Source organism: Mytilus californianus, unplaced genomic scaffold (assembly GCF_021869535.1).
Source record: "Mytilus californianus isolate M0D057914Y unplaced genomic scaffold, xbMytCali1.0.p SCAF_22, whole genome shotgun sequence".
Classification (NCBI taxonomy): domain Eukaryota; kingdom Metazoa; phylum Mollusca; class Bivalvia; order Mytilida; family Mytilidae; genus Mytilus; species Mytilus californianus.
In genome coordinates this window covers 8,246,960-8,268,301 of record NW_026262671.1, presented here as the reverse complement: position 1 = coordinate 8,268,301, position 21,342 = coordinate 8,246,960, and positions in this window count along the sequence as shown.

The window sequence follows — 21,342 nt, the reverse complement described above, 5'->3', positions numbered from 1 at the left end:
TATTCCAAACAAAAATAAGTAAGGAGGGCAGAATGATTTTACCAAGTAAAAATGTTGAAATAAGAAAAATATTGCTTCAGATGGGATGAAAAGGAATCTTCTGTCCAACAAAATGCAGGAAATCATTGGGGACAAAATCAAAAAGTGCAAGCTGTACATTAATACTGGCTTGGTAACTGCATGGTGAATATTCAGAGGCAAAAAATCACAAGAAATTCAAAAAGACCTCCCAATCATGATTTACAAATTGATACCAGTTCTCACTTGAGACATTCAACAAGTAAAATCTGAATATTTATATGCAGGTAGGAAGTTTATATTTATAATTTATTTACACATTATCAATGACGAAGAGCAAACAAATAATACAAGTGAATTCATGATATTTGGTGAGTTCTTTGTGAAAATGCAACTTTTTTTTAATAATATAATGATTTACAATATATACATATTTGATGTATTAGGAGAGACATCAGTAGCTTTTAATTTGTATAATGAACTTGCATTTGCAAAATGAAAACTACACTAGGACCCCTGATCAGATGTGGAATCCAGATTTTGAAAAAAAAGTAGGGACTCAGGGTCCCCCATCACTAAGCGACGTTTGGAGTGGGACATGTAAAAAGTGTATGTATTAACCATATAATGGTTGATCCACAAGGGGGCCCAAGCCCACCTGAATCCGCCTCTGCCATTTGCGATGATACACCAGAGGTTCGAACATGAAAATACTTGGCAATTAATACATTGGTATACAAAATTTGTGGAACACATACTGTGTAGGAGGGGTAGTGCTAGGATATTTATCTTATTATTTTTGTTCGCCAACCAGTTCTCGGGTAATATTTTTATCTCTGTTATCTAGCTTGTACGACCTCGTATCCTTATATTGGAATCTTCCAAGAAAACTGGAAAACTTGAGCAAATCTTCAAATATTTTATTTTTATAGAAATTAATTGAAAAAACGAATGTTTCATCGATGGTACTCTAATATAGTAATAATAAAATTTTATACTCCCAACTTCCCCGTTTCCGGGTTGTTGGCCCGTCTTATTCCGTCTTTGCTTTTCTTCGTCTTTTGTGCGTTTGTATTTTATCTCGGAAACTAAAAACAATCAACAACTATTTTTTATACGAAAAGTGCAGGTTGAAGATCAATGGGTACCTCTTAGTTGCAGACATGTATAGATTCAGCAGATGTTGCAATTTATAAAAAGTGCTGTTACAAATCAAAATAGTTGTGGATCATTTTTCTAGCGCCATCGGGAGGGTATTTTTTTGCCTTTTTATGCCATTTTACTCGTAAAAGTTGATCGATTTTCAATTTAAACGTAAATATTGAACTTGTAACAGCGGTTTTTATATAAAGTGTACCTAGTAGTGTCTAGAATTCCTTGGTTGGCGTTTGTACGTGGTTATCTTCAACCTGCACTTTTCACTTTTGTGATCGCTAAGGTTGTTTTTGGATTAGTGGTCACGTGACTACTTTCACTTTACTGCAAGACCTTACAATGTAATAAAACTGTTTACACGTTTGTTTTTTTGGAAATAAAGACATTGGCATATACTTTTAACAAAGTTATTGGTGATAACAAGCGTGTTTTATGCAGATACAAATTATGGCCAAAATTAATTGATTTTCCTTCAATGTGCCTTAACCTCGCTGCGTGCTCAATATCTCTAGTCATACCATACCAGACTAATGACGTTATCCTGTCTCTTCCCTGGTGTCCCATATCATTATGCAGTGATCTGAGTACTGTTGAGATCTGAGACACTGGCAGTACAAGTTGATCTTTGGTAGTGTCGTTGTCAGTAGTTGTTCTGTATAATATACCACGCTTGATCTACAGCTCGTCAAAATTATTATACAGCATGTTGTAGAATGGTGACGACGTTACATCATGCTTTCTGGGTTTCACCTTGCTACTGACTTTGTCTATCCGGTATCTTATTGTAGAGTCGTTCATCTGCTCATCTCTGATGTTGATTTGATGTTCTTTGAGCATATCAGGTACGTTGTCTAAAGCATCTGGTTGGTGTGATAGAGACTCTACGTATGCAACAGGTTGTACTTATCTGCATATGGCCTTGAAAGATTCCTCTGAGATGTTATCTGGTTTGGAATGAATACCAAGAAGACGTGACAGTCCATTAACATCTGCGTTGTTTTTGCCTGGTCGATAAATGATGTTAAAATCGAAGGATGCTAGTGCTGCAAGCCAACGATGTCCTATGGCATCTTACTTAGCTGTGGTAAGTGTGTACGTCAGAAGGTTGTTGTCTGGGTAGTCTGTAAACTTTTGGCCATATAGGTAATCCTTAAATTTCTTTGTGACGGCCCATTTTAACGCCAGGAATTCTTGTTTGTTTACTGGATAGTTTCTCTCTGATTTTGACAACCCTCTGCTGGTATAAGCTAACACTCGCTGGTTTCCTTCCTGTGTGTGATAAAGAACATCTATAAGTCCATTAATACAAGCGTCGGTGTGCAGCTCAAATGGATGTTCGGAGTCGGGAAAGCTTGGTATGGGTGTTGATGCAAGATGACCTTTCAGCTGTTGAAAGGCTTTATCTTGTTCTCTATTCCATTTCCATGGTTTTTGCTTGTGGTCTTTCTTTGATTTCTTTCCTTTGGTCTTTTTTACAGTCGTAGGCATCAAATTTGTCAAAGGACGAGCAATCTTTGAGAAGTCTTTGATGAACTTCATGTAGTAGCCAACGAAACCTAGGAACAATTACAACTTTGCTCAATGACGTATGACTGACTAGAAGTCTCATACAATTTAAAGTGTGAAGAGATAATAGACTATAAATCAAAAGGTCAAATAATCAGAGTGAAGTAATAAAGTCTAATATCTGGCATGTAATAAAATGTAAAATACTAACAAATGAAATATGTATAAATATACTCTGTCACATTAATGCTCTAGGTTTGATGACAAAAATGATAATTATTGGGTCTTTTTTTATAAATGAGTACATGTATGTCATTTTCAAATTGTCAACGTGGATCTTGAAGATTTGACAGACAAAATAGATTCCATTTAAGGCAAAACTATGAAAACGAAATTTTTGAAAAGGGAAAATTTTATTTTATGAAGTTTAAAGATTTTTCGTCTATTCAAATGTAAAATGTGAGCAAAACAATCGAAAGGAAAATTACAATTAACGACACACAAAATCAAAGACACCTAGATAACACGTGACTAATGCAAAATGGACGAGTATTTTTGTACTGCTAATTTCTAGTTTTAACAGATATTCGTTGGCCCCATGAATTGGAAAATTAATACGTATATGTAGTAAAGCAAATTTTTATATATTTTAAATTATAACATCCCATGTTCACAACAATAGTCAGATTTTAATAGTAACACATTTCAGTCTCCTAGTACATACTTGTTAAAAAGCATTTGCATTTCAGGAGAATATCAAAGCATTATACATGTTATAAAATTTGGAGATGTGATATGATTGCCAATGTGACAACTTTCCATCAAAGACCAAATGACGTAGATGTTAGCTTGCTTACATTGCTACATTTAAGATCTCCCGATTACCATTCCAATATGATCTGCTTATTCATAAAGATTTTGTCACCAAACGCCTTATAAAATAAAACATCATCTTATGACTAATTTTTATTTTGCTCCCTCGACAAAATGCCGGGGCAGGTTGTTTTACCCGTGTCTGTCCATCCCTAACGAACTGAGTATATAGGGTTTATATGGCTAATCCCTTATGACTACAGTTTTCAATTTACAACTTTTAAACTATAAGTACCTTGTGTTAATACATGCATGTACGAAATGTTTGCCTATTGTCAGAATTTTGGTTTGAATTCAAAAAAAAATTTACAGGTTTCTGCATGAACTGTCGCATTCTGGTAATTAAGGCATGGTAATATAAGGCATGCAGAGTACATACATGTAGTCCGGCTTACTGCTCCATTTATGTAAAGTTTACAAGCTATTGTCAGAATTTTGGTTTGAATTCAAAAAAAAATTACAGGTTTCTGCATGAACTGTCGCATTCTGGTAATTAACATGATTAAGGCATGGTAATATAAGGCATGCAGAGTACATACATGTAGTCCGGCTTACTGCTCCATTTATGTAAAGTTTACAAGCTGGAAATTTTATATTGTACTGAGTGTTTTACAGATAAAGAGGGTGCATATTCACAGGATTGTTTGACACCATGCTGACGTAAGGTTAAAATCCTCTTTTGACACAATGCTGACGTATGCGCAGGCAGGTTAATGCAGTTTCAAAACATTTGGCAATGATTTTCGGTGTTTGCATCGCAATCTAAATCTGACGTCATTTTCTTTACTATTCGACACGTGATTGACTAGAACGTTCCGTCGACGTCACTTTTGAGCTTGTCACGAACAGCTGGTCGGGCACCTTGTTATGATAGAAGTTACTGTCATCAGTCCAACAAAAACACGTTAATATAGAAGTGTGTTGCTTACATTTTGAGGTAAGTTTGTTTTAAATTATTCAAGCCCTCTACTGCCGAGCACCGTCATTATTCATTTCATTCACGATTGAGTATGAATGAAGCTATAGTCTGTAGAAAAGCACAGAAGTTTGAAATCCTAGCAATAAAGGTGTATAAATATGCCAAATTCGACTATCAAAGTACAGCTTCTCTCGACCCCCCCCCCCCCCTCTAACTCTCCCCTTAATTTGTCTCGTATGTATGTCATATCATTCGAATTTATGTTGGAGGCAAACTCCTACACATTGTTTTTGTTTAAGATTTATTAGGTATATCTGAACATGAATCTTCAGATTGCCCTGCTTGCACATGCAAAATCATTTCTTATTTAGGTGTTTATTCCAATTTCTAGTATATTACAAAAAAAACCCCAAAAATATCAAAAATATATGCATACATATGACTCTGTGCATGCATCATACTAATGGCTATCGTTTGCCTGCATTTAATAAAATTGCTTAGGCAGGCACATGATTTGTTATATGTAAGAAGTATTATTTATTACCATGGCCATAGTTGATAAACAACTTTTCTTTTATGGTTTTAAATTAGTCATCATACTATCATTTTAAATCATCCCTTTTAGTGTACATTTAAATTTTTGTCTTTATTATTTGTTCATTTTTCTTATGTTTATAGTCATTAAATTATATAAAATGTGTATTTGTAAAATTGATTCACTATAAAAAAATGTGTATCTGAAGTCTATGTTTCTTTGTGTAGATATTTTCAAATCTTGACAAGCATCACATCAATCTTAATTATGTTTATTTACAATCTGGTGTGTATAAAATTTAGTTTGATTCCTTTCAGTAATTATTGTAACTTCTTTTGCAGATTGATTTACACCTGACACATATAAGTTGACATGTTAATGCCTAAAGAGTGTAGTTTCTATAATATCAAATATGAGGTCTACACAATGTAAGTATTAATATTATAATGTATGAGTCTTGCTGGGGGTCCTTTAGTTCTTTATTCTCTATTATACCATTTCCTATATTCTTTATCTATTTTGCTCATTATTCTCTATTATTTGTGTTTTACCACCCCATTATTCTCTTTTATTATTAGTCATTTTTTTATTCTTTAATTGTTAGCCCATTGTTCTGCACTTTTTGCCCATAAGGATCATTATCTATTCTGTAAATACCATCCAGACCCCCAGGTAAGGTGTATATGTAAGTTGCCTGTTGTATTGAGTCACACCCACTCAATATTGATTCAGTCATATTAATTGATAACAGATTGGTAAAACATTGGGATGGGTAAATATCAGTTGAAGTAAGTTGTGCTTACAAACTTTATTGTACTTTTACAGAAAATTCATAAGTTAAAAGTTCATTTTAAATCAATGTAGAAATTTTTGTCAAGTTTACTTTTCATTCAATAATATTTAGGAACACACAATTTTGACTGAAGGTTTCTATTTGTATCATAACATGAATACCAATAACTTTAAAATGTCACTAAATGTTTACACATATTTTTTCAGTATCCGTATTAAGATGACTTGGAGGCAATGGTGTTATACAAGTTTTTACTAACTGAAATTGGAAAAAGTTATCAGAGAAAAAGAGTAACCACTTTTTTCTTTTAAAGATCAACACACACAGGGAAATTGTCAGACAATTTATAACCATATATGGGGATAGTTTTAGATCTATACATGAAAAAAAGTGAAATGAATGTTTTAAAGATAAAAGCTTGAGGTCATATAACAAAACTATAACAGTGCTGAATATGAAAGAACCCAATGCCATGTCACATGTGACTTTTGGAATGAAGAAATTTTCAGTATGACAACAAAAGGAAGGATTACACTATTACTGTTAAAACTGACTCTGGAACATTGAAGACAAAGAAATAAAAGTATTACACAAGAGGAAATGACTGTGCACTTCTTTCTTGTAAGATCATCACACCAAAGGAAATGGTCATATCATTATTCATTATATGCCAGTTATTGAGATAATTTTGGAAATATTCATAAAACTGTGAACTGAGTGAGAATTATAATTCAGGCTGGTAATGTAACTGCATCTACTTACTGGCATATATATATTGTAATTCACAATATTTTACATGTATATAGGAATATTCTTTGCATGTTATATACATGTATGTGAAATAAAAGACAAGTTTAGGAATAAAGAATTTTCCAGTACAACATTAACATATGAAAATCAGCAGTATGATATATTTCTACATTTATTATGGATCATGGAAAACCACAAGAAAGTATTGTATGCATTATGATAAGGACTTTCAGTTTAATGTGACATTTACAATGCTTTTGGTATTAAGTTTGAGAAAACTATTTGAAATGAATGAAAAGTTATCATAGTTTTTATGAAACTTTCAAAAAGACATTATGTATTTAATAGTCAAATAATACTCATAATGTACTCTTGAAGAAGTAATGGATTTCACATGCATACAACTTTATTGAATAAACAAATAGTTTCATCTCTTAAAGGAAATCTCTTATTTTTTTTCTTTTTTTTCTATAACAATAGAAAATAAGTTCATACTGTATTTACCTACATCATGTACATGACCTAGTATTATATTTTTTTCTGGTTTTAATTCTTGACCAATGCATAGACCTGTTTTTGAATTTATTAATTTACTATTCAAGAGACTGCAATGAATGAATGATGCATGTTCAACAAATAAACATAGCTCTACCATACTATCTATTTAAGGTTCATGTGGACACTACAGAAAAAAAATGTCTGCCAAAAATCATAACAAATTCAGACACTTCAATTGTACTTTTGTGAGGAATTTATAAACTTATTTCAACATTAATATGAAAATTTGTCATGCATAGTTTCTTCTGCAAAAACATGCAAACCACATCTTCAATTTGATTAATTATTTTAAACACTCAATTTTACCCGTTATAGATTTCATACACCTTCGAGGAAAAAAAGTAAACCGCATTCACGCGTACTATTTTTTACATATTTTTTATATAAAACATTACCTTGTGATCTAAGCTAGGGCATGCTATACTTTTTTTTTTATGCATTACACTGTCCAATTTCCTTATAAAATTCCAATGTTGTCAAATGCGGGACTTCCATTGACGAAAATCCAAGCTTTCAAACTTTGAAAGGAGAGGAAATAAAATCCTTGCAATATTGATGGACAAAAATGTAGAAAATTATAACTTTTAACATCATAACCAGTACTAACTCAGTGATTTAAACATCAGAAACCCATAAAATTGTTTACCATGACATTATTTTTTATGTGATTGTGTTTGTTTTGGTTCGTCTTCTTCCATGCTGTTTCCGCAAAGTATTAAATACATCCGCAAAACAAAACTAATAATTTTTATCACTAAAATGATTTGATTTTTCGATGTGGTAAACAAACATATATTTATCAAATTACCATTTACAATTTCTGATCATAAAATAAGGGTTAATATTTATGATTTTGTAGGAACTATATTTTGTGAAGTCATATCCGGATTGGGCGGAAGTGCAAACAACCCTGATCATTGACAAGACAGAAAGTGAAAGTAGACTAAAAGCCAATATTGGGTGAAATTTTATAAAATTACACACTTCCACTTGGTAAGTTATAAGTCAGGTATATATGGTTACTACATTTTGTCTAACAACCCCTTGCGATCACTTATATCAGCTGAAATAAGGTATATGATCTCTTGATCACCAGTCGGTTTCGTTTTGAAATTACACTTTTTATGGTATTTATTTTTTTATTTTATCTGTAGAGTTGTACCCTTGTCACTGAAATAAAGTGAAAAATTTCAATATTTGTAATAAAAAAATGGTTTTATTTTTGAATTTCTGGTGTTTACACACCTACAATTATATGGACACCTGTTCATGCTATCACTATGAGCACTATAAAAATATATTTCGATATCACATCTCAAAACTTAACTATAGTCAATGGCAAAGAAGAAGAAACAACTAAGCAGGTTTAGATTGCCTTCTGGCAGACATAGTTCCACAAGAAAAAGTGTAAGCTTGTTTAGTGGACGTCAGAAAAGCGAGTTCGAGTGCCACCTAAATGTACAGGAGGATTTTAAGACAAAACTTATTAAAAAGTTTAGGTCATTTAATCGAAACAAAGCAAAGAGAATAAATCTGTGGCACAAGTGTTCTAAGAAGAACTACTATATATACCGTAGTAAAGAAGGAAAGTATCAAAAGCATAAAATTACAAATATTACTGCCTCTGGATACAGATTAATAAATTTAAAATCAATGCAAGACCATTTCACTGAAATTACTACCCACACAATGTTTTGCTAAGCAGCCATAACAATTACCTCTAATGGAGGGAGCGCTATAAATTTGGAATCACAACTTTCAAGCTTTGGCTTATCCTGTATTCTGTCAGCACGTTGTACAGGTTGTCAGAAACAGTTTGTGTTGGAGACTAGTCCAAAATTAAAAACAGAGGGAAGCAACCATTACGACATTAATGTAAGAGCTACATGGGGTTCCCTAACAAGTGGTAATGGACTAGCGCAACTGAATGAGTTAATGTCAACAATGGATTCACCATCTATGACTCAAAAAATCTTTTTAACAATTGAGAATGAAATCAACCATTGGTGGGAGAACATGCTAGAGGAAGATCTGAAATGTGCAATCGAGGAAGAAAAATGCATAGCGATAGAAAATAATAGATTTCATGAAGGTCGGTTTATATTATTTTCTTTTCGATTTAAAAAAAACAAGCATCCCATTGTGCATGAGCTAACAAATTTTGTTTGCATCATGCTTGTCCACACCTCTAAATTTTTACTAGCAATACATGTAGATTAAAAACAAAAACTTTGAATTATCATGAAATAAGCTGAAATACTGCTCACTGGACATTAATCATTCAAAACATTAATGGTCAACAAATTCCTTAATAAAATCATTATCATCAGCTTACATTTTGTAGCCAACATATTATATAACCTCCTGTACAAGAAAAGCCTTTTAATAATAAGTAAATAACCATATAACAAGCACCTAATTTTAGTGGCCATTGGCAGATTGGCCCCAATACATTTGTAATTCTAAACCCTGAAGATACATCAAAACATCACCATTATCACACTGATTTAAATTTTAAACATTTACAATATAATAATAAGGTGTGGTCAGTGGCGTAGCTAAGCAACTTTTAAATGTACGCCCGAACCTCGGCGAGGGGATTGAGGGTCCCCAGGGGGTACAGGGCAAGGGACCTCCCAGCAGGAATCCAACGGAAGCGATTTACTGAGCGTTGAGCGAGAGATACTATTTCTGTCATTAAAGCTCAATAGCAACATACTTTAAAATATAATTTCTTGATGTTTTCATGTATAATTTATTCAGTGTGTTGATTTGGAATCTAATGGTCAATAGTTGTTACTATGAAATATGTTTAAAAGGAGATTTGGGGTAAAACAATCAAGAATTTGTACCAATACTATTGGCCATATATGTATTTACATTCGAATTGAGAGACAAAAAAAATATGTTTCACACAGATAACTGTTCTTTGGTTGCTATTTTGAATAAAAAGTCTTCAAAATAATTTCAATATGACGCAGGTTTTTTTCAAAAGTGATGATTTTCTAAATATTGTTTAACATTTCACAGTGGTATCATACTTTAACTTTGTTTAAACCTGTTTATTTACTTTTGACCTTAATTATTTATTCCTTATAATTTTTATTAACTATGTATTTGCATTCAGGTATCACAGATCAAATTTATTCGTTCATTGTGTGCTAATTTACGATTTTTTATTGAATTAAGTCTTCTAATTGATATTTTATAGTGTGTCTTTCTATGTCGTGATGTTATACTATTGTTTCAGAAAAGGGAGAAGGTTTGGTACCATTAAAACGTTTATTCCCGCCGCAAATGTTAGCACCTGTCCTTAGTCAGGAATCTTATGTACAGTAGTTGTCGTCTGTTTATGTAGTTCATACGTGTTTCTCGTTATCGTTTTTATATAGATAAGACCGTTGGTTTTCTCGTTTGAATGGTTTTACACTAGTAATTTTTGGAGCCCTTTATAGCTTGCTGTTCGGTGGGAGCCAATGCTCCGTGTTGAAGGCCGTACCTTGACCTATAATGGTTTACTTTTATAAATTGTTACTTGGATGGAGAGTTGTCTCATTGGCACTCATACCACATCTTCCTATATCTATTCAAAAATCAAAACTAGTTATTCAGTTGATTCGACGGCTCGTATTGCAAACAATGGTGTATAATATGCATTTTAAAGCATGCTTTATCGAAGGACGGCTCAACTGCATAGCAGATGTAATCTCCCGTAAACAGTGGAAAGATTCAAAAGCAATGATCCAGCGAAAGATCCATTACCAACAGCAATACCACGAGATTTTCTGAGGCTGATAACGATGTTGAAATTAACAAAGAAGTGGATTCTTCAGTATCAGTAAACCCTTAAGATACATAGTGTACAGGTTTATTGGCCTTCGAAGCGTTCGGTAAATTGTATATTTGTAATTTCCCCAAGTTCACATATGTGCCTTACTTTTAATTGTCGTCCTGCATATACAGAACTTAGAAAAATCTCAGATCAATGATAAATGGTCCATCATAACCGTTGTTTTCTCAACATGTAAAATGTAAAAAGTCATGACAACGTGACATTTTTTGTTTGTTTTTGTGATTGTACTGAACAGAATAAGGGATTTACGACCCAATGTAATACCGTCCTAGATAATGCGGTTACTAGTTCATTCGAATGAACCCTGTACCGATGAATACAAGTTTTGTTTTTATTTGAAAACGTTTTAAAAACTGGTCAAGTTGGAAAATGTTTCTTAATGCGACAATCAATGATATATTTCTTATAATACCATTTCGGGGGTGAATCAACTTTGGGCCGATATAATATGGGGCGAGAATGACACTTTGATGTGAAAGTACTTGATAAACTACGTCATCAAAATGTGAATACGCTGATGGAGGTTCAAAATGAAAAATCCGATCTGAAGATGTTTTCAGGTAAGTATATTTGAAATTTAATTAACATATAATGATTATAAAATATGATATATTGAGGCATTTTTAAATTTGTATAGTATTAATTTGACTAAATCAACATCAGAAAGCCTGGCAGCATAAACTTAAAATAGATTGGTTTTCTCAGTTACTGAATGTACGATGTTGTTACAATCTGAAGCAGCTGACCCCGTTTGTTTACCTTTAAATTCTAATGGCGCCAATACCACGTGACACATTGAATCGTGATGTCCAATCAAATTGCTCTATTGTCAATTAGGGAATTTTTAGTCTAAGGCAATAACATTATTTGTTTGTATGATATTGCTTTGGAATTGTTTGCAATGAATTGGGTATCTATTTAACAGGAAACCTCATTATCTCCAATGAAATTTGACATCAATGGAATTTTCTTATGAATTTTCACTTATGGTCAGGATATTGATCTGTGTATATTGAACCAATATTTTTGAAATATCAAGAAGTGTAACCCATAACATCAACAGTAGGTACTCAACAAGAAATTAATTTTATGAGTATATGTAGCAGGATCAGTTCTGTTGTGGATTCAAACAAAAGGTGCACTGTAGAGCTAATGATAAGGTACCTGTTGTTATTATAATACTATACACTTAACATACCACCTTAGTTTAAAGAAATAAATGATAAGTTATATATCAGGAAAAATTAGACAATACATACTATTCATTTAGAAGTATATAGGCATATAAACATTTTAAATGTTTCAAATCAAAATTTCTGAAAATCAATAAAACTATAAACAAATTAAAAGAGTTACATCTATCAAATTAAACAAGTTGTGTGACTTTCTGCCATTACATGAAATATTTATTAACATTTATGAAATTTGAAGCAAAACAAGGGAGATAACACTACATCTACATACTTACTCATTTCTTGATATCACTCTAATTGGGTCAACTCAACTTGGTTTATAGTAATTAAATTTGAATAAAAAAAGACAGACTGGATGTGTATAAAACATTTTTTTTTCAATTAATGTACTAAAAATTTTAAATTGTTTTTTACCTACTCCTGAACAAAACTATGGCATGTACATGTGCACTGAAAAATTGTGTTCATCGTTTGTTTCCCAACGATTTTCTTTCATTTTGGATGCTTTTTCGCGGGAAAATCGCTTAAAGACGTAAGGTGTTGTAGCAAGCAAGATTTTTTTTGTACTATACAAACCAAGCATTTTTTTCAGTCAATCCAAAATTTTGATTTAAATACTAATACCTAGTGTTAATGGGAGGAAATTTAGGGTTTTAACATTGCTTAAATATATAACAAAAAATGATAAAACAAATCTCAGGGTAGGTATTTTCTGTAAAAAAAATAAAGTAGGTGAGAAAACACTTAACATTCTTTTAACACGCCTAACAAGTATTATGAGATATAGAAAATCTTGTAATTATTGAAAATGAACAGCGAGCATCAGTAAGCCAAGGTCAACATTGAGTATCCATTACAATTAAGACAATGGACTGCTTTCAGGTGCTAGTGGACATTGCACGTGAAGGGTGAAGGGGGTACCATTATACTGGGAATGGGATATTTAACAGCCATTACAAATGGTCAACAAAATTAGCTATTAACTAGTTCTAATGGAAGTTTAAGGATCATTAAATACAAGACAATTGTATTTTAACGGGAATTTGACAGCCATTCAAATAATAACCTTTTAAACATGGCCAATACCCATTAATTTCGGTAATTTTAATTTAATGGGTCTTAATATTGTACCTATAATGACTGTTAAGTTTTAATTTCCTATCATGTTTTTAAATGGCCATTAACTTATTGTTTCTTAATGGGCGTTAAATAGAACTGTTTTAATGGGCATTAAATTTTGGTTGTAAATTTCATGGGTTGAAACCTACAATGTGATGGCCATGAAATAAATTTTAGTTTTAATGGCTTTCATTTTGTCCTGATTAATGACTTTTAAATATATATTTAATGGCTTATATACTGTCAAAATTCAAGGCCATTAACTGTAGTTAATGGTTTTTAACATAAGGAACACTGATTTAATGGGTCTTTAATTTGTACCTTTAAGGGGTTTTTAATGGGTTTTTAATGAAATTTTAATGGTTATCTAATGGTAGCTATACATGGTTGATAAATGGGTGATTACATGTGTATGCAGTAGTGTATGATATGTCAGTCATTTTTTTTCTTTTTTTGTTTTTAATTACAGTTATTTTCGCGTGGCTTTGCAATGTCATAGCAAAAAAGAATTACATTGTTTCAAATCAAATGTTTTTTTTCCATGTTACTGTTGAACTTGAAATATCATCAACCGTTGCTTTCCCTTGTATTTTTCAAAAGCATAAACATTGTGCACTAACACCTTTCGATTTAATTATTATCAATCGTTATTGGATAATTGAAGCGACCATTTTCGTTGGACATATTGCTTTTCGATTGTCCATTAATTCGCCCAAAACTGGATATAATGTTTGTCTATCTCCTCGCTCATTATTTAAGCTAGATCTTTAATGTATTGCAAGATGTTAGAACATAAACAAAAGGTCTGTAAATCATCAGGAATAAAATCTTCCTTTATAGCTTTTTCAAATGACACGATCTCGATTTTTGTAATTTTTGGATAAAATTATTCATGTAGGGTACATGGTTTGTCTGGCTTTCTACCCCAAAATGTGTTCGAGAAACAACTTTTAATATCTTTTAATTATCCTTTACCAACAGCAATTTAAATAGCTGGGAAATACAAAATATAACTGCAACATCGGTCTGACGAAGACATGTTATATATTTGTTTAAAATCAAAACATTGAAAATAGAGAAAAAACATGACCTTGAACTTGCATTTGCAAAATAACGTCATACCTGTTGAATGTGTAAATGTACAGATTTAAACAATCATTTTTAATTGAATGCAACATTAAATTGTTGCAAAATCAAGATGCTATATCCATACTGATTACTTTAACTGGCCAAACTATTATACATTAATATTTACAAAATAGAAACAAAAGACAAAAGACAAACAACTGTACACAATACACAACATATATACTAACAACTGAGCCACACGAACCATACCAAAAATCGGGGATGATATCTTGTGCTCCTGGAGGGTAAGGATATCCTGCTTCACATATGGCACTTTCACGTTGCTCATGTTAGTAAAAACTCGGTAATACATATCTCTGAGTATCTCTAGATTATTATTTGACATCACATGGTCGTGTTGGCATTTTCTTGAGCAATTTTCTTGTTCAAATAAAGGATATTAAAAGATAAAGACCAAAATGTCTGATAACCTTAATATCTGTGTGTACCTAATGATATCGGTAAAATAATATACCATTTTGCTGTATTGTAAGTTATTTGAGCAGATAATATATTTGGATGAACTACATTGAGTGTTATTCATTGTCTTGATTTAAGTTTTTTTTCAAAAAAAGCAATCAAAGTATAACGTGATTGAATAACTTAATATACTGAAAATATGACAGCAGATTGGAAAACTTCAAGTGTATTATATGTCTGAACATCTTGGTGGACGATCATTTATTTTATTTTTTTCGGAGATTCAAAAACGCCTTCCTTTCAGAAAATCAAATTGTCATATTTTGGGGGAAACATGACAGGAATACAAGCTCATTGTTGAAGGCCGTACGGTGACCTATAGTTGTTAATTTCTGTGTCATTTGGTCTCTTGTGGAGAATTGTCTCATTGGCAATCATACCACATCTTCTTTTTTATATCAACATCATTGGATACAAATCTTCCATTGGCTTGTAGGCAGATTTTGGGATAACCAGGACATTCAAGTTCTATTAAAATACAGTTGCCTTCAATTCACAAAAGTTGGTATCAACCGAAATAAATGAATCTACTGTATTAAAGATAACAATTCCCATGCTTTAATTTATGGACTTTTAAGCAGGCTATCCCTATGCATTCAGAGCACCTGCGTCCATCTCGAATTGTTAGTGGTTCATGTCGATCAAATTTAAGTTTTTTGTTAGTTGAATCTATATGAAAAGATAACAAGTTAAGTTTATGTTCCTTCGTTTCTGTGTGAGATTTTCTTCAATGATTAGTTGAAAACTAGTGTTGAGTACTACATGTAACACTAATTTAACGAGGTTAGTGTACTTTTGTGTGACATTTTTTAGTTGTTTTCATTACAAATGCGGTGCTAAATTTGAAATTTTGCCTTATTCTGTCAAAAGCATTGCACACTTGATTTTCATCATCTTTAGAATATTCCATACACACTGTTATCAAAACAGATTTGTAAACTTAACCCTAGTATAGAATGACCTAATGAAGATTCGCATAAACGTTCCTGTTCCTAATGTTAGGCTTATCGACCCTGGTATCTATTCTGAATGTATTCTTAAAGTAAGATTAAAATAGAAGTATCTTACCCCAAATGTCTTTTGTTTCGGAGGAAGTATTTACGGCGAACAAAAGTAACAACATAAGACAACTCTGTAACATATCGATATAATGCTGTTTCAAGACACAAACGAGAACAGTAAACTAGTTTTTCAAAAAAGAATAAACTATCACAATAACCAGATGTTGCACATTGTTTTCGTACACTTAACACAACAAACATTGATTATTCAATAGTTTTAACTACAAAACCATATGATTCTATTTTAAGATAATGTCAAAACATATTAAAATTAAGAAATGATAATTCAACTTGTTCGAGGCATTAACGTACCCCTTTTAGTATATATGTGTGTGTAAAGCTGGTATTTTGAAATTTTATCGGTTGAAGAGGGGTTCAGGTTAGAATACAAATTGACAGGAATGTTAAACATTTAACCAACAAAACAGTATATTTATTTGTGCAGCAATCGTATCCTAACTGATTCTAAACTATTCAAGTATTAACCGTTCTCAGAAAAATCATGACCTTATCATGTATTTTAATGAAGGATGTACTATTCGCAATGAAATATGAAAACTCATCATAGATAACAGTCATATTATTTTGAACGCGAACCGCGCGTTTCGTCTACGAAATTCTCATTATTGATGCTCGAATGAAAAAAAGTTAAAATGCCATAACAAGGAACGAAGTTGGAGAACCTTATCCACTACCAGTATTCACCCACATATATTTATCCCAATTTCACGCTAATCTGAAATTGTATTTATCCAGCACCTTATTATTAATTGGATTGGCTTTTAGCTTTTATTTTCTATTAATTTTTTTGTCAGTTGGCAAACATGGTGGTAGTTTCCTACCCATGTGGATCAGTAAAAACAATATCTAATTGGGTAGTATAGTTATTTTGCTGATGGTAACCCTTTATAAATGCAACTAAATATAACACAATGTAGCAATACAATGCGTAGTGTCTCTTCACACTTCACATCAAACATATTTCAAATGACCAGATCAATATTTAATATGACGCGACAACGCCACGTCAAAAGAATTTGATAACGCAACGTCATTTGCGGTTCACAAGTCAACTGCAATCAAATCGCCAAATGCCATGGCAGAAAGATTCATGCCATACATATTTCCCATAATATGACATGCAAAAGAACCGACAGCACAAAAATAAAATAAAGTTATAAAGTTTAAACCGTATAATTGCCAAAACACACTGTAATCTGGTAATGGAGGGGACAAAGGCAAAATCAGAAGGTAAACAACATAACTCAAAACATGCCCAATGGAATTGGTTGACCTTTCTGACAATCATTTTGTTGTTGGTTACAGGCAGTCATTGTTTTCGAAGATGACACATCTACTGATAAAGGGGAAACCAGGGTTACAGTGCATACCGCATGATTTGAACTTTAAATGGAGCTTGTCTCAATAGATATAAAAAAAAACACCAAAGTTTCATAAAAAACTGCTCAATGCGGTTTTTTTTAATCACTTTCCAAAATTGAAAAATCACCCTTTTTATGAATGAAATTCAAATACTCCAATATATAAATTTAATTTTTTTTTCAAATTGAAAAGGAACTGATGTCAGTTTATATAAACAATTCACCAAAGATTCATACTGGTGAAAGCGTTTATGAGTTATCATACGAAATGATGACAACGAAAGAAAAGACGAACAACGTTATACCATACAATCTCAAACGGGCGTATAAACAATGTATAAAAGAGATGTGCGAAACACGTCAATAAGACAGTAACACAACAACACAAAACAATTTCTACATGCGGCCTAAAACTATGGACATATGCCTTGATCACGGCTTTATATATTCTAGATAGGTTATGGAGTAATTTATTTTTTGGCAAAAAAGCTTTTCATCATTTTTTCTTTGTTTCTGTGTTAATTTCAATTTAAAACTACAATATAGACATATAAACTATGATATATGTAAACTTAATTTTTACATTTGACAAAATCACTCAATAAACAAAGTCTTTCCGTCCCGATTACAATACGGAAGTACGTTGTTGAAATTAACGTAAAAAAAAGCGTTAACATATGCCCTCCTGGACTTTTTGAATATCAATAAATACCAATTGGTGTTAAGAAACTTGCGAAAAATAGTACAAGGATAAACGATTCGCAAAGTGCCCCTTTTCATACTAGTCGTAGTAATGTCTTAATATTTACCAATATCAAATTGTCCACAGTGTTTTAAATATCATGCCACCTTATTCTTGTCTGCAAATTCAGTCTCATTCAAATGACTGCGAACGTTATTTATTATTTATTATTATAGTAAATTGAAAATATTGTCACTCATTCAGTATAATGTTTTAAGCATTTTACTATACTAGAAAACACTAACATAGACATGTATTTATATTAATTCATACTAAAAAGTTGAAATTTGAAAGTTACTTTTATTTTTACTAATAGATCTTATAGCAGTTATTTTATAAAATAACTGAAAAATCATTATTCTCTGATCTTTTTTATTTTTTTAAATGACGAAAAAGATACTTTAATTTAAACTTCGCCTCTGATCGTTTTGGTTGTTTCTACTGGCGAAACACCATATTATCCAAGATATCATTGATATGTAGAATAAATAACACAGGACACATGACAGTGGCTTGAGGTACCAAAGAATCAACTGTGGACCAGTATGACTTTGAACAATTTACCACCGTGACGACACTTTGCTTGTGGCAGCATTAGAAGTATTCAATCCAATATAGTGTTTTACCTAATATCCCGTTAATGTATAATATCGATTTAAGAAGTTCATGTGGAGCTGTGTCGAAGGCCTTTACAAAATCTAGTAACATTGTAGCTGTTTGGTGTACTATATCTCTGCAACTGGGATATTTATTTTTGGTATAAACCCACTAATTCATAGTCCCCTTGCTGTCTATGTTAAATTCTGCAATTTCAAGCATTAATAACTGCTTTGACCTAGGTTCAAATAAAATGGCAGTCATTTCATGCCAAACTATACCTTTTTCTGACTTGTGCCAAAATATTCAACATACCTTTAATTGCATATTAGAAAGTACTGGTTCCTGGAAGTTTGTTAGTGCAAAAACATGTACTTCTGGTCTGAACAACAGAGTAAATGTCCTCTCCTATTATAATTTATACCCTTTGTTACTGTTAAAAAGAAACTTTCAACAAGGGTTCTACAGTAATCACAAGTCCCCAAGCTTTCATGAGATACCAAAACTGCGTAAATATTTCACATATTATCACAGCTATGCGTAGGAACTATTTTGTTTCAAAAATACACTAGTTTCTTTATTGGTACATCCTCAGTTGATGACTTATCAGTCGATACTTTAGTGAATTGTATATTCAATGTGTCTGCTTTGTCATGGTCGTTTTCTGTTGTTACACCTGCCTTCTTCGTCAGTGCTGGTACACTGTAATATGTTTTCATTAGCTCGACCAAGTGGCTCAAGGGAGCTTACCTCATCATTCAGCGTCCGCCGTTCATCGTTTGTCGTATTTAACTTTTTAAAAAATCTTCTCCTCAGAAACTAATAGCCGAAGTTTAACCAAACAAAACTCCGATAAGAAGTCGTCTGATAGTCTTATCAAAATTTGCCATAATTATCATTGGGGTATCTAGTTATAAAGATGTGTTCAATAACCCTAATTTTGCCTGTCAACAAAACACCGATATGGCTAAAAATTAGAACATGCGGGCAATTCAAGTTGTCTAATAATTACTGAATACTATTTTAAATAGAACAGATACGACGTGTCAGAAATGTTCAGAATGTTGAGCTTTACTTTATGTCTGTTCACGTTACATCTGTCAGACAACTTCTTGTACGAGTTATCGCCCTGAAATAACAAATTTTACCTTTTTTGTCATTTAGCCTATTATCTCGTAATATAGTAGAAAGAGAGAAACTTTTACTAGTAAATATGACCAGCATGACAAGATCTACAAAGAGGCCAAATGGCCAAAATTGTTAATCGACTCATCATTCATATGTTATTAGCGTTTGTCTCTGCTCTTTTTAAGATTTTTACCAAAGTTTGGTATTTTGTCTGATATCTCGAAAACTATACATTGCTATAGGCGAGTGACATTTTTCAAAAAGTCTCTTAGTTAAGGACTTTAATGCACCCACCTAACACACGGCTGTATTATATATCATTCGAAATAAAATTGAGAAAGCTTATTATCTACACTTTCTGTTTTGCTAGGTCGTAAAAAAAATCGTACGGTGCAATTTCTGTTAAACCAAGGTCAAAAGTCATATAAAAAACATTCCAAATTTTTGCGAAAATTAAACAAAAAGCCATTTTCTGGTTCTTCTTCGATCAAATTTCCCAGAAGATCATATGAACCATATATAAAATGATGCAGTTATTTTAAATAAAAAAATAATGTTTAGTAGCACTATATTTCCCAAATATTGCAATTCTTAACAAATCCTACAAAAATGACAAACATGCTCTGAAATTAAAAAAATATATTGCGGGATCGATATTTGTACATTTAAAAATTAGATAAATGTGTTGTTTGTAAGTCAAGAAATATTTTGTTCATAATTTTAAGATGCAACTAATATATTTTGTTCATGGAACAACCTTCAAGTGTTTGCAGTTGCCAGTAGATAGCATATCGCTAATTGTCAATATCAGGGAGGACAATTATTTTCCATAATAAAAGAAGTGTTATTTAAAGTTCGAAAAGAAATATGCGAGCTGATTGAGGGAGATATAAGTTTTTTTTTCCGAAGTTGTACTTATTTACCCTTTGAAATCATGTTGAAATGCAAACATCACTTTGCGACTAAATCGGTAGCATTATTCAAATAAGTAACCAGCGTTTTGATACACTCAGTTGTCTTTTGCGTGTTATAAACGAACTAGATATATTGCTGCTGCTTTTTGGCATTCATTTTCACGGAAGTCGCTGCGTTGAAGACCCATCGTTGGCCTTGTGCTGCACTTTGATCGAGTTTGACACGTTCTCCATTTCCATTCTCACCTTTAGTTAATTATTCGAAAGAAAGCTGTTTTGAGTGTTTTCACCATACGCTTTAAGAAACATAAATGCAGGTTATTTTGTATGTAACTACATTATTAGTAGTTGTGGTATTGAATAAATGAAAGGTTGAATAATCTTTAAGACCTCATAAGACTATTCACGGTTTTAAGGAGTGCTCGTTTTTATATTTCAGTGCTGTGTTTTGTGGTCTGTTGTTCGTCTGTTGGGCTTTTATCTTATCTAAGACTCTCCCCATGTTATCAGTTTACTTTGAAGGTTATTAGTTGCAGTAATGAAAATATCCCGACAAACAGTCTCGCAGTAAATAAAGAGGACTAAAAGCAAATAAGACAAATATTTGCGAAAATAAGGCAATTTGCTCACGAGGACAT